At 36.4% G+C, this 14,806-nt stretch overlaps 1 pseudogene; it reads left to right on the forward strand.

Annotated features, from left to right (window-relative positions):
- The first annotated feature begins 246 nt into the window (after positions 1 to 246).
- Positions 247 to 14,806, forward strand: part of LOC143020761 (peroxiredoxin-like 2A) — an 87,386-nt pseudogene continuing 72,826 nt past the window's right edge.

Below are 14,806 nucleotides of genomic sequence, written 5' to 3' on the forward strand. Positions count from 1 at the left end.
GATAAAAAGATAAACTATGTTATGCTAATAGATATTTTCATACACAATTATACAATTTTTGAATAGTGATCTCTCTCTAAACACAATAAAATACACGTAATCTGACAGTTTTTCTACGAAAGTTTCATGTCCGGAATGTTTCAATTGTCTGCATTGAATGTATGTAACCCGGAATAAAGGTTCTTCTATTGGTGTAGTATAATCTGTATTGACGTAATCATCTCAGGCGTCAAGTTCTTAATAAGCAGGTTAGTGGACGACAGGTAAACCTCGTTCAATATATTGATTCGAATACGTGAGTCAGTGATAATCAACTGAAAACATCGTATAACGTAGGTCCTAAAATCAGGAAGTGCTTTACATAAGGCTAACCCGTGAACAGTTTTATCTTAGTTAACAGGTATTTAAGTTTATATTGCATGCGTTTTTAAGCTAGATCTTTTATGCTTGCCCTTTAAAGATGCCAAATAGAATTATGGTTTCTTGTTTCAACATTCTATTAAATTTGTGTCTTTAGTTTTATGGGAATATGTCAGATTAATTTATATAGATGTATGTTTAATGTTATGTTGTTTTGTTAATGTATTTGTAAAGGAAAGTGGAATGATAGGTCATGTTTTATGGTAAGTTTATTAAGTAAATTTTCAAAACGCACATAACAGTGGAAATTGCTGTCTTCAATTGGTTCCACAGATATGTTAAGACCTTTAGTACTCTACTCTACCCAACAATAGAGGCAGGATTCTTAAGAAACTTGTTGGAAGAAAATAAAGGGTTTCTGAATTAGTTTGCATGTGTGTATATGTATGTATATATATATATATATATATATATATATATATATATATATATATATTATATATATATATATATATATATATATATATACATTTTTCATGAAAGTGGCAGTTGCTGACAAGACTGACGAGTTAAACACCATATGAGGACGGAGCCTTTATTTGTACGACGTTTCGCTTATTACAGCATTTTCAAGTACAAGTTGAGATACATATGCTTGAGATTGAATAAGGGGAAAGGAGGGAACGGGGAGAGAAAAGAAGAAGAAGGGGAAGGAAGAGGAGGAGGAGGAGGGGGAGCTTTTTCCCTTTGCAAGGGAGGTAGCAAGTCGTAGGCACATACCTACTCCCACCCAATTCTCTCCCCTCCACCACCCTTTCCTCCTCCCTCTCATCTGAACTCCTCATGGATGATGGGTCATCCCAGTATCCTGTCCACTGCTCTGGGTCAGAAGCAATATAGCTAGACACAGTACATCCACAGCAAGGCCACTTCACTTAATTGGCAATCCCCCTCTTCGTCCCCTCATGTGAAAAGAAGAGAAGATGGGGAGAAATCCCTTTGGGCCATATCAAAATATCATTCACACATAAACACCCTGTACACCCCCATCCCTGCCCCTCCCTTCCTTGCATAACAGTATCATCTATACACAGTTACTCTCCATTCATCCCTATCTCCTGCTTTCTCCCTTCTTTGCACAATAGACTTTCCCTCTTTCTCAATGCCCCCTTCACCCCATCCAGGTGAGGAGATAGGATAAAAAGTACAAAAGGCTTCTGAAGTAGTGTGTTGCTATAGAAATCTGATGAAGAAAAAAAATGAGGGCCTGTGAAGTAATGTGTTGCCTCTTACTTGAACCAAAAGGCAATTTAACCAACTGACCAGTCCTCTCAATGGAAGCTGTGCTCCCTATGCCCTCAGAGGTGTAGGGTGATAACAATAATGATAATAATAATGATCATTGATAATGATAGTGATCATAGATAATTATAATAATAAATATTGATGATGGAAGATGATGACACATGATGATGATATTGATTGATAATGATGATATCATCATTGTCAGCATCGTGGTTGTTGTTTTGCTTGAGTTTCACTTCCCTTCCCTTCCTCTCCTTTTCTTTCCCTCCCACCTCATCTCCCTTTTCCTTCCTCTCACTTCTCTCTGCTTCGACTGCCTCCCCTTCATTCCTTCCACTATTGATTCCTCTCATCTTCCATTCCCATTCCCTGTCCCTTCCACCTCCCACTCCTTGCCCTTCCCAGCTTCCACTCTATGCCTTTTCACCTCCCAGTCTTTCTCCTTCCTAGCTTCCAGTCCTTGTCTTTCCCACCTCCTATTTCTTGCCCTTCCCACCTCCCACTCCTTGCCCTTTCCACCTCCCAGTGCCTCCCTCCCACCTCCCACTGCCTGCCCCTCCCAGCCCTTCCCACTCCCTGTCCCATCCCACTCCTTGCCCTTTCCACCTCCCACTCCCTGTCCCCATCCACCTCCCACTCCCTGTCCCCCTCCACCTCCCACTCCTTGCCCTTTCCACCTCCCACTCCCTGTCCCCCTCCACCTCCCACTCCTTGCCCTTTCCACCTTCCACTCCCTGTCCCCTCCCACCTCCCACTCATTGCCCTTTCCACCTCCCACTCATTGCCCTTTCCACCTCCCACTCCCTGTCCTTTCCCACTCTTTGCCCTTTCCACCTCCCACTCCCTGTCCCTTCCCACCTCCCACTCCTTGCCCTTTCCACTTCCCACACCTTGCCCTTTCCACCTCCCACTCCCTGTCCTTTCCCACTCTTTGCCCTTTCCACCTCCCACTCCCTGTCCCTTCCCACCTCCCACTCCTTGCCCTTTCCACTTCCCACACCTTGCCCTTTCCACCTCCCACTCCTTGCCCTGTCCACCTCCCACTCCGTGTCCCCTCCCACTCCTTGCCCTTTCCACCTCCCACTCCCTGTCCCCTCCCACTCCTTGCCCTTTCCACCTCCCACTCCTTGCCCTTTCCACCTCCCACTCCTTGCCCTTTCAACCTCCCACTGCCTGCCCCTTCCAGCCCTACCCACCTCTCACTTCCTGATCTCTATCTTTATAACTTCTCTTTGCCTCTCGCATTCTCCTCTACCTTTACTTGATCTCTGCTTTTCCAGTTCCTTTTTTCAACTTCCTCTCCCTCCCCTCTCCTTTACCTCCAAAGTATGGAAAATAAGTGAAAAATAATACAAGCAAAACACCCTCATATTTCTCATCTATTGTTGTTGTCATTCCCTAGACGATCTGGCCAAGCAGTCCTATCTCCCCGAGGAATACCATGGTTGGAACAGGGTTATTCTCATATTCCTTGTAGTGTGTATATTGTGTTGTTGGCACACATGATTGTGTACAAAGCAGTCCTCCATAACTTGTTGTATAGTATGGGGTGAGGTTTTACATCCTGAACATTTATTTGTGATGCTGTCAGTCAGCCTCTTATGGTAACTTAATTAGGCTGGATGGTGGCTGGATCACAGTCTGGCCAAGTGGACTCTGTCCTCTAAGGGGGAGACAGGATTCAGAGGGATGGATATTAAGGGTTCTGGTATGCAGAAATGTGTTGTCTTTCAGTTTGTTGATATCCTCCGCCTGTTCGTCAAAACAGTAGCCAGACCTTATCTTCACTTTCCCATGTGGCTAAAGTTGGGTGTCCTTCTTAAAGTAGCACAGCTGGTACTCCTGTTATCTTGGTAACAGATGGTACCTCTGTAATCTTGCTGATATCAGGTATTCCTGTTATTGTGAGAAATGTAATTGTCATCCTTGTGATGGTTTGTATTCTTGTTATTGTATAGAGTGTACTTATCCTTCTGACAATTTGTACCCTTATAATCTTGCTAACAGTTTGTATTTCTGATATTCTTAGAAACAGTTTCTGCTTTTTTTATTATGTTAATATTTGGTATTCATGTTAATCTAAAGTCTATTGGTGAAGATTAACATCTGTCACTGGAAATCCCAAGATTCTGAGATCCTGAAATCCTGTCACATGGATATTCCCAGCAGGGAAAATATACCAGGATGTTTTCAGAAAATTCATAGAAATTCCATATGTTATCTCTTAGCTGTTGAGCATGAATGTCACTTCCTAAGATATTAGCCCTGGCACTGGGGGTCTCCGTACAAGTTACTGATTGCTTAATTGAGATTAATCCAGTCAATATTTTAGTAACTTTGACATCCCTATGGACCAGAGTCACACATTCTTTTATCACTGGAGACATGTCACTACTCAAAAAAATGACTGCTTATCACTTGTAGGTAATATTAGCCCTTTTTGCCTTGCCTTCCTTAAATCTCTTTTACCGCCTCTACATGTAATGATTCCATATCTTTAGTCCAGTATTGCCCCCCGCCCCCTAAGGAGAGATTGTCATTGAAATACTAAATATTGACTAGAGGCTTACTCTATTTCGATATGGCATATGCTAGATTTGCAGTTCTCTAGTTTTAGATTGTATCTGTCAGCCATGAATTTATTCTAAAATTTCCCCATATGACAAGATTTAAGAAAATATGACTACCTGGTAAGCTATAGACAGTTTTTGTTGTACTGAGAAAATAGAAGATTTTAGTGTTGAATATATAATGTCGATTTTGTGTAATCCACTCAGAACAACACTTCAATGCCAAGTTTGTTGATCAGGAAATAGAACAAAAACATGAAAATTCAGTCTGGTTTGAAAAGAATTGAAAATGCTGGTGTGTATGCTACGGTATTTTATTCACAGGGCATTTATTGTTACAATAACGAGTGAAACAAAGGTATTTTATAACGATGAGGTAAATACTAAATGATGGCGTTGGAACAGCGGGTATAGCAAGGCGATGAGGTTGATAGAATTTTTACTATGTAAACAATACGACAATTTCGATCATTTCCGATATGTTTTTAACCAATATTTTGGCAATAATTCAATATCCTAAACTTAACTACCGTAAACTAACGCAACCTAAAAATCCGTAGAAAAACAGGAAATAATTACACTCCCGCTTTTTTCGAGATCCAATCTCGTAACCCTTTATTTATATGCAACGGCGTGTGGAAGGTACTGGAAAAACGGATACCAAATGCGGGGCTGAGCGTGAATAACGAATCCAAAAGAAGAAAACTGTTTTATTCAACATACACAGCCCTCCACGCAGGGAATAAAAAACATCATATATCACAGTTCCTACAATTGTACATGTCTCTCTATGTTCCTTAGAAACATTAGGAATACTGGAGTCCACCTTTCATCTTGAAGCAATTCTTCTAAGATTCAGAGAACCATCTCCACCCGATGAAAATTGCTAATCTCTGAACTTTTACACCATCCCTCGATTCTGTTATTATTTTCTTTGACCAAGTGATGATAAATACTGAGAAAATACAGTATTGTTCAACAGGGAATACCGTTTTATGAAAATTTCTTAAATCTCAAGCGGAAACACCGTTTTCTTTTGAGAAAAACAAGAAGTTTTCCTTTTGGCCCTTCTCATTTCCTTTCCTCCCTCCTCCCGTCGCTGTTTCACATTAGTAACTACACAACTTGCCGCTTGATGATTATATGCATGGATAAACAAGAAATCCCTGTAAAGTGAAACTGACAGAGAAGAAAAAATTGAATGGTTATATTTTTCTATTACATCTTTATCCTTTTATTTATTCTGGCTGCAGCAGTGATTTTATTCATATATCATTTGCTACTTCAATGCATTTTGGCTTAAATGATAACCAGTACTACAACTACTGTATTATATGTGCGCAGTTCCATACAATAGTTGTGCAATAGGTAAGATACTGAGAAAATGATGATGAAGATAGAAGTGCAACGTGAAAACGAAACAAAAGGATATGGAGATCACAGAGCAAGACAGAGTCATAAACTTGCTCGAGAATGTCGGGTGCTTTTGAAAAGAATAGGGATAAGAAATGTTATAAGAAAAAAACCCACTAAACTATTTTTTCCACGCACTTTATAGGACGAGAAAAAATCCACACTCATGGCCATCAACGAAGAAAATGGAGAAACGAGGAAATAAAGAAGAAAAAGTAACAACGCCAGTTCCAAGTCAAGTAAGAAGCGAACGCAAAAAAAAAAAAAAAAAAGGACATGACGTCATCGGCGACATGACGTCATGAGCCCCAAGAGGTGACCCCCGCCGTGGTAAGGACAAGGAACAATGGGAGCGGTCGAGAAGTTGAAGCGCTAAAACGGGCATATTTATGCAAAATACAAACCCACCCACGTCTACGTGTTGATATTACGATATTGTCCTGCTTGAGGCCACATGATTTTATTCAGTAAACCCTCAAACTGAATGGATTACATGTGACGGGTTTTTAATAAAAGGGATGAATAGACAATTAGAAATAAAAAGTCAGCGTATGCTAAGAGTCGCTTGGAAAGCCTGGGCATGTGGCAGTCACCAGTACCCATTGGCGATAAATCTTTTCTAGGGAATAAGAAGATGGATGATGCATAATAGATTAAAATGGAAGAAAAATTGTGAAACAAAGAAGAACGGTAGGGAGAGGAGGAGGAAGGGAAACTTGAGGAGGAAGAATGAAGATGATGCTTGAAGGTAACATTTAGATTTCTTTTTATATTTTTTCTTTAGATATCGATGATTTCTTTTCCTTCCTGGAAAAATATCTCGTTCCAGTTGGCGGTCGCAAGGTCAGTGTCGACCTGTCGCGTTGGGTCCGATCGTGTCATTTTATTTATTTGATTATCAATTTAGTTGTTTATTTAATTATGTTACTTAAATAATTTGTTTAATTTTATTTATATATTGTGGTTTTTTGTTTGTTTATTTGTTTATTCATTTACTTATTTATTTTACCTTATTCACTTATTGGTTTATTCTTGATATATTTTTTATATTTTGTCTTGGACCTTTTTTATTTTTATCTATTTTTGTTTTTCTATTTTATTTCATTTCATTTATACATATATATATATATATATATATATATGTGTGTGTGTGTGTTTTAAATTACCCACTGTCTGAGAAACAAAGCAAAAAAAAAAAAAACAAAAAAAAAAAAACAGATGAACTGTATATTTCGACCACTACTGTGGTGGTCTTCATCTGCTGAAGAGGACCACAGTAGTGGTCGAAATATACAGTTCGTCTGTTTCTTTTGCTTTGTTTCTCCGACAGTGGGTAACTTAAAACATTTTACTAAATGTGCTACTACATTTTCGTCTTGTGAAATATATATATGTATATATATATTTGGGAGGGTGTGGGTGTATAAAAGCACAGTGAATGGTGAATTGTCATGTCATGATGATGGACTTTGTAATGGAACAGTAGTCCTTATGTCCTTGGAGGATTTAAAGGTCAAACAAGGAAGGAAGGAGCGACAGAACAACAGAATAAATAGATAAACAGGTAAAAAATAAAGCAAATTTAGTAAATTGAAATATGAAAAAAAAAAACGACGCTATAGTTCGTTTCATTGAAAAAAAAATCATAATTTTCACAAAATGACTCCTTTTGTTAAAAACAAACTTGTGAGTACAGAATATTGGGACACAAAGTCCTAAAGATAAAGGTGGAGAGTACAGTAATTATGAAGGATAACAGAAAATACAGTGAAATGATATTTGAGAATAAAAGTGTAATTACGAGTGTGTATGTATGTATACACACACACACATATATATATAATATATATATATATATATATATATATACACACACATACATGCGTGTGTGTGTCTGTAAGAGGGGACACAGCGATGCATTCTTGTCCCCCGTGATAGATTAGCCAGAGAGAGAGTTCTTCAGGAAACTGTGGCTCCTCTTCCTCCTCTGCCTCTTTCTCTTCCTCCTCCTCCTCCTTTTGCTCATTATCCTATTCTTCCTCCTCTTCCTTTTTATCCTTCTCTTGCTCTTCCTCCTAATTTTCATCATCCTACTTTTCATCCCCTTCCTATCTCTCCTTCTCTTCCTCCTCTTCCTCCTTCACTTCCTCTTATATCTCCTCCTCGTCCTACTCCTCTTCCTCCTCTTATTCCTTTCCTCTTCCTCCTCGTCCTCCTCGTCCACCTCTTTCTCCTTCACTTCCTTTTCTCCTCTTCCTCTTTCTCCCCGTCCTCCTATCTCTCCATCTCTTCCTCCTCTTCCTTCTTCACTTCCTCCTCTCTCTCCTCTTCCTCCACTTCCTCCTCTCTCTCCTCCTCTTCCTCCTCGTCCTCCTCGTTCTCCTCTTTTCCCTCGTCTTCCTCTTCCTCCTCCTCTTTCTCCTCGTCCACTACCTCTTCCTGTTTTTCCTCCTCCTAATCCACTTCCTGTTATTCTTCTGTCTCATTATTCTTTTGCATCTTCATCTTCTCTCTCCCCCGTTTCTTTTCTTTTCTTTTTCTCATTTTTGGGTTTTCTTTCTCGCTTTCTCTCAATATCGTTCTCCCTTTCCGCCTCCTCCTCCTCCTCTTCCTCCTCCTCCTCCTCCTCTTCCTCCTCCTCCTCCTCCTCCTCCTCCTCCCACTCCTCCTCCTCCCACTCCTCCTCCTCCTCTTCCTCCTCCTCTTCCTCCTCCCACTCCTCCTCCTCTTCCTCCTCCTCCTCCTCCTCCTCCTCCTCTTCCTTTTCTTCCTCCTACTCTTCCTCCTTCTCTTCCTCCTCGTCGTCCTTCCCATTCTTCCTCCTCTTCGTCTTTCTCCTTCCCTTCTTCCTCCTCCTCCTCTTCCTCCTCCTCCTCTTCCTTTTCTTCCTACTATTCCTCCTTCTCTTCCTCCTCGTCGTCCTCCTTTTCTTCCTCCTCTTCGTCTTTCTCCTTCCCTTCTTCCTCCTCCTCCTTTTCTTCCTCCTCTTTCTCCTCCCCTTCCTCCCCCTCTTCCTCCTCCCCTTCCTCCCCCTCTTCCTCCTCGTCGTCCTTCTCCTTTTTTTCCTCCTCTTCGTAGTCGTCCTCTTCCTCCTCGTCCTCCTCCTCCTCGTCCTCCTCCTCCTCGTCCTCCTCCTCCTCGTCCTCCTCCTCCTCCTCCTCCTCCTCCTCCTCCTCCTTCTTCTTCTCCTCCTCCTCCTCCTCCTCTTCCTTGTTCTCATTTTCTATCTTCACCTTCTCGTACTTCTCCTTCTTCCCCTTCTCCCTTCCTTTTCCTTCTTTTCCTTCTTCTCTTCCTATCTTCCTCTTCTCCCTTTGATGCTCCTCCTTCTCCTATTCCTCCTCTTTCTTCTCCTACCCCCCCCAATCCTCTTCCTGCTCCTTTCCTATTCCTTCTTCCTTCGTATCCTCTTCCTCTTCCTCTTCCACTTCCTCTCTCCCCTCCACCAACTCCTCCACCTCCTCCTCCTCCTCCTCCTCCATCTCTTTGTCCTCCTGCTCCTCCTCTCCCTCTTACTCTTCCTCCCTCCTCCTCCTCCTCCTCCTCCTCTCCCTCTTACCCTTCCTCCTTCCTCCTTCACCACCACCACCTCCTCGTTCTGCTCTTCCTCCTCCTCCTCCACCACCTCCTCCTCGTCGTCCTCCTCGTCCTCCTCCTCGTCCTCCTCCTCGTCCTCCTCCTCGTCCTCCTCTTGCCTTCGCCTGGCCTCGCCAACTGGTTCTGGTTGGGAAAGTGTGAGATTTGCTGCATGGATTAGATGAAGCAGCAGTAGTTGTTGTTGTTGTTGTTGTTGCTGTTGTTGTTATTCTTATTATTCTTATTATTAGTAGCAGTAGTAATAGTAGTAGTAGCAGTATTATTATTATCAATATATATGCCACAGGCATTTTCCCCCCTTACAAGGGAGGTAGCCAAAGGCAAAGTCAAAAGGCATAAAGGCAGTCCCACCCACTGCATCCCCACATACATAATTGTTGTTGTAGTTGTTATTATTACACTGGGGAACACTCATTTTGTTGCATTTAAAAAAAGACTTTTCTATAGTCAACTTGAGTGTGCTGATTTCAAATCTGAAGTCGGGTTTTGTCTGCAAGCTACAGATTTTATGCAATTTGACATTTTTATTTATTTTTTAAATTTTCGTTATTATAGGAAATTGCAATATCAGCCACAATTCTTTTGTTCACTTGAATCTTAAAACAGTATGAAAGCCATTTCTGTACATTTATTAAGGCAAAAGAAACAGAACATTAACAGAACATCTATCCCAAAGTTAGATTAGCATCCTTCAGAACATCACCACAGCTGATGGAAGCTTATCAATTTCTTTGTGTATTTTTTTCAGGCAGGAATTTGCGTTTGTAACTTTTGCGTTTGTACATTTCATCTGGGCAATTTCGTTTAATGCTCCAGCAGTAGTCAGCCATCATACTTTTGTCCCAGCGCCCTTGGTAGCGTTCTTCCATGATCTTTAGGTCTTGGTGGAATCGTTCTCCTTGTTCGTCACTCACAGCCCCCAGGTTGTCAGGGAACTGATCAAGGTGGCTGTTCAAAAAATGAAGCTTGATGCTCATGTTGCACCCGAGATCACGAAAAGCGAGGAGCATTCTGTTCACAAGTTCACTGTAGTTCTCCGCCTTATTGTTTCCAAGGAAGTTCTGAACGACTGCCACAAAGGATAACAATGCAGCCTTTCTAAAGCGGTCATCTTAGCAACAAACTGATCATCACGAATTAGGGTTCGAATCTGTGGGCCATCAAACACGCCTGCTTTGATCTTCTCAAATGATAACCCTGGTAAAGCTGTGATGATGTGTTGGAAACATTCACCTTCGGTTTCCAGTGCCTTGACAAATTGTTTCATCAAACCTAATTTGATGTGAAGAGGAGGAAAGATGATCTTATCTCTGTTTACAATTGGGTCTTGTATGATATTTGGCATGCCTGCTTCAAGGGTGTCACGAATAGGCCAGTCCTTCTGGACCCAATGTCTGTCTCGTGCTCGGCTGTCCCACATACAGAGGAAACATGGAAACTTGGTGAAACCTTTCTGTTGTCCAAGAAGAAAGTTGACCATCTTTAAGTCTACACAAATTATCCAATTGTGCTCATGATACTTTAATAAGTCCATGACCATTCTCATATCATCATAGTCTTCCCGCAAATGCACTGAGTGACCGACAGGTACTGCTCCATAAACATTGCCATTATGTAAAAGAACACACTTTAGACTGCGTTTTGAACTGTCTAAAAAGAGTCTCCATTCAGCAGGACTATAGTAAGGTACACCCAGTTCTTTGAGAAGCCCTGGGATGTCATGGCAGTAAACAAACTGTCTGTCTTTTGAAAAGAAGGTCACAAAAAGCTGGTCACGCTTTCTGAAATATGATACTTTAACAGTGATCAACAAGATTTCTGCCTTGTAATCTTGATGCCAAAAGCTCTGCTGCTTTCTTTGAAAGACCTAAATCCCGCAATAAATCATTCAGTTCAGCCTGGGGAAGAGGCTTAGGGACGGGGAAAGGTTCAGTGTCTGAAGAACAGTCCTCCGATTGTGAACACTTTTCTGACAATTCACTGTCACAACTGTCTTGCTGGCTTGTATCATGTCCAATGTCTTTATCGTCCAATGAAGGCAAGCCTTTGAAAACTGGAACAGGTACTTCTTCAGAGTGCGGAACAGGCCGAATAGCTGAGGGAATGTTCGGATACGTAATCTTATGTCGGTTTTTCTTCCCAACATCCGTTGTGTTTACCATGCAGAAATAACAGTCCGTTACATGGTTGGTGGGTTCGCGCCAAATCATTGGAACTCCAAAAGGCAGACCTTTGCGTTTTCCTTTGGTCCAGTCTCAAAGCATTTCCTCACAATTGTGGCACACAACATGAGGAGCCCATTGCTTGTCTTGATCACCAAGATGAACTTCAAAATATGCCTTGTAGGCACGCTTGACGAACGAGGATATGTTACGTCTCTGACGATTGAGTGTGTAGCATCCACATATGTAGCAGAAGGTATCAGGCTTGTTTCTGCAATGATGTCTCATTCTGGAAGCCATGTTTGAACTGAAACAAAAGAAGAATGATCAAAATATTAGAAGCTATCTATATATATGGACGTTAAAATGCTTATATATGGTTTACGCAAGTTCACATATGTACAATTTCATTAACCTCAAATTGCATACAAACTAGAGCTTGTAGAGAAAAACTAATTTCAGATTTGAAATCAGCGCCTAAAACTCTTTCAAAATCCGTTAAAATATCCAATGCAACTCAAAGTTACTGAAAAAGTGTTCCCCTGTGTTATTATTATTATTATTATTATTATTATTAATTATTATTATTATTATTATTGTTGTTATTATTGTTATTGTTATTATTATTGTTATTGCTATTATATTATTTTATTATTATTATTATTGTAATTGTTATTATTATTATTATTATTATTATTATTGTTATTGTTATTATTGTTATTATTTTGTTATTGTTATTATTATTATTATTATTATTATTATTGTTATTATTATTGTTATTAATATTGTTATTAATATTGTTATTATTAATATTGTTATTATTAATATTGTTATTATTAATATTGTTATTATTAATATTATTATTATTATTGTTATTATTATTATTGTTATTATTATTGTTGTTATTATTATTGTTGTTATTATTATTGTTGTTATTATTATTGTTGTTATTATTATTGTTGTTATTATTATTGTTGTTATTATTATTGTTGTTATTATTATTGTTGTTATTATTATTGTTGTTATTATTATTGTTGTTATTATTATTGTTGTTATTATTATTGTTGTTATTATTGTTGTTATTATTATTGTTGTTATTATTATTGTTGTTATTATTATTGTTGTTATTATTATTGTTGTTATTATTGTTGTTATTATTATTGTTGTTATTATTATTGTTGTTATTATTATTGTTGTTATTATTATTGTTGTTATTATTGTTGTTGTTATTATTGTTGTTGTTATTATTGTTGTTATTGTTGTTGTTGTTATTGTTGTTGTTATTGTTGTTGTTTCCGTTATTGTTGTTGTTTCTGTTATTGTTGTTGTTTCTGTTATTGTTGTTGTTTCTGTTATTGTTGTTGTTTGTTATTGTTGTTGTTTGTTATTGTTGTTGTTTCTGTTATTGTTGTTGTTATTGTTGTTATTATTGTTGTTGTTATTATTGTTGTTGTTATTATTGTTGTTGTTATTATTGTTGTTGTTATTATTGTTGTTATTATTATTGTTGTTATTATTATTGTTGTTATTATTATTATTGTTGTTATTATTGTTGTTATTACTATTGTTGTTATTATTGTTGTTATTATTTTTGTTATTATCATTGTTGTTATTATTATTGTTGTTATTATTATTATTGTTATTATTATTATTGTTATTATTATTATTGTTATCATTAGTTGTTATTATTATTGTTGTTATTATTATTGTTGATATTATAATTGTTGTTATTACTATATATTATTGTTATTATTATTATTGTTATTATTATTATTGTTATTATTATTATTGTTATTATTATTATTGTTATTATTATTATTGTTATTATTATTATTGTTATTATTATTGTTATTATTATTATTGTTTATCATTATTATTGTTGTTGATTTTATTATTGTTATTATTATTGTTGTTATTATTATTGTTGTTATTGTGTTATTGTTATTGTGTTATTGTTATTGTGTTATTGTTATTGTGTTATTGTTATTGTGTTATTGTTATTATTATTATTGTTATTATCATTGTTATTGTTATTATTGTTTGTTATTGTTATTATTATTGTTATCGTTATTATTGTTGTTGTTATTATTTGTTGTTATTATTGTTGTTGTTATTATATGTTGTTATTATTGTTGTTATTATTGTTGTTATTATTGATGGTGTTGTTATTATTGTTGATATTATTGTTGTTATTATTGTTGTTGTTATTGTTGTTATTACTGTTGTTATTATTGTGTTTTTATTGTTGTTATTATTGTTGTGTTAGATTGTTGTTATATGTTGTTATTATTGATGTTATTATTGTCGTTATTATTGTTGTTGTTATTGTCGTTATTATTGTTGCTATCATTGTTATTATTGTTGTTATTGTTAGTTATTATTATTGTTATGTTTGTTATTTTATTGTTTGTTATTTTATTGTTGTTATTGTTATTGTGTGTTATGTTAATTGTTATTGTTGTTGTTTTTGTTGGTTGTTACTATTGTTATTGTTGTTGTTGTTGTTGTTGTTGTATTTGTTGTTGTTGGTATTGTTATTGTTGTTTGTTATATTGTTGTTGTTTTTGTTGTTGTATTTGTTGTTGTTAGTTTTATTGTTGTTATTATTGTTTTTTATTTATTATGTGTTGTTGTTATTTTTATTGTTATTAATGTTATTATTGTTATTATTATTGTTGTTATTGTTTAGTTATTATTGTCGTTGTTATTCTCATTGTTGTTATTGTTGTGTTGTTATTGTTGTTGTTTTTTGTTGTTATTATGTTATGTATTGTTGTTGTTATTATTATTGTTTTTATTGTTATTATTGTTGTTGTTATTATTGTTGTTGTTATTGTTGTTATTATTGTTATTATTATTGTAGTTGTTGTTATTGTTATTATTGTTGTTATTGTTATTATTGTTATTGTTATTATTATTGTTATTATTATGTTATTATTGTTATTATTGTTGTTATTGTTATTATTATTTGTCATTGTTATAGTTGCTGTTATTATTATTGTTATTATTGTTGTTATTATTGTTGTTATTATTGTTGTGTTATTATTATATTGTTATTGTTATTTTTTGTTATTGTTATTTTGTGTTATTATTATTGTTGTTATTGTGTTATTGGTGTTATTATTGTTATTATTGTTATTATTGTTATTTTTATGTTTATTGTTGTTATTGTTATTATTATTGTGTTGTATTGTTATTGTTGTTATTGTTGTTGTGTTATTGTTGTTTATGTTGTTGTTATTATTGTGTTATTGTTGTGTTATTATTGTTATTATTGTTATTATTGTTGTTATATTGTTGTTTATTATTGTTGATTATTTGTTATTATTGTTGTTTTTATTTGTTATTATTGTTTTTGTTATTATTGTTGTTGTTATTGTTGTTGTTTATTGTTGTTGG

This window comes from Oratosquilla oratoria, chromosome 40, assembly GCF_046742065.1.
Source record: "Oratosquilla oratoria isolate Oo_2021 chromosome 40, ASM4674206v1, whole genome shotgun sequence".
Lineage (NCBI taxonomy): Eukaryota > Metazoa > Arthropoda > Malacostraca > Stomatopoda > Squillidae > Oratosquilla > Oratosquilla oratoria.